Raw genomic sequence first — 1,164 nt, forward strand, 5'->3', positions numbered from 1 at the left:
GATGATGATGATGATGATGATGATGATGATGATGATGATGATGATGATGATGAAAACTGCAAATTGGGCGTTTTATTTTCTTGAACAAAGTACAGTATGTAACATGTATTGTCAATTTAGAAAAGGAGGAAAAAAAACAATCTCATCGTGTGCCAATTACACAACCAAAAAAATCTTGCGCTATTCGATAAAAGTACATTATACAACAGCAATTTTTTAAAGTTGATGGAAGGAAAAGTATGGGGAAGGGGGAAGAATGGGGTAAGTAAGAACAAAAAAGGAAGAGTACAGAAATACAGGAGGGTATAGAGAACAAAAGATAGAAAGGAAAGGAAGGAAGAAAAAACAGGGGCAGAGAATTTATTTTTTTTTTAAGTTAGAAAGGAAAAAGGGAAAGGATGAAGGATGAAAAGTAGGCCAAAAAGGCTCGGCGAAACAGAGTTAAGTGTGACAAACAACAAAAAGAGAAAAAGAGGCGTGAGAGATGAAATGGCCGCACGGAAAAGACGCATATTACATAGGAAAGAGAGAGAGAGAGAGAGAGAGAGAGAGAGAGAGAGAGAGAGTGAGAGAGAGAGAGTGAGAGAGAGGAAGCAACAGATAAGGGCAGTCTCTGGTTATTGTTGGCAGGGTCTTTGTGGTCCCTCCAGAACCCAGCAGCACCTCTGTAGTTCTGTAGCTCTCCAGCATACAATAATTCCACCGGAGACGGCGATACGGCCAGATCAGCAAAAATGTTGCCTGTCCGCTCAGCTCAAAGGGCCCAGCTCGTGTGGTTTTGATAAGATAGCAATATTAGCGGGGGTTAACTTCTGAGCCCCTTTCGCTCGCTGGCTCGCTCCTGGATTGGTCATACAGCCGACACTGCAGCAGACAAACGTTTTCAACGTCTTTGAAGTCACAATGTGAACACAAGCAGTTGGAGATGGCGCTTGAGAAGGGAGATAATTGTCGTTCCCTTTGCGGAGATTATCCTTCCCTTCTATTTTCAACACGTCTGTTGCGAGTCGCGATTGCACGCGTCGTTTGTAGACAAGATAAAGAGGCGTCGTTTACCGGAACGGTGTGCGGGAGGAAGAATGCGGTTTGCAAGGCTGTGTGTGTGTGTTTGTGTGTGTATGTGTGTGTGTGTGTGTGTGTGTGTGTGTGTGTGTGTGTGTGTTT

This window comes from Aplysia californica, unplaced genomic scaffold (genome assembly GCF_000002075.1).
Source record: "Aplysia californica isolate F4 #8 unplaced genomic scaffold, AplCal3.0 scaffold00239, whole genome shotgun sequence".
Lineage (NCBI taxonomy): Eukaryota > Metazoa > Mollusca > Gastropoda > Aplysiida > Aplysiidae > Aplysia > Aplysia californica.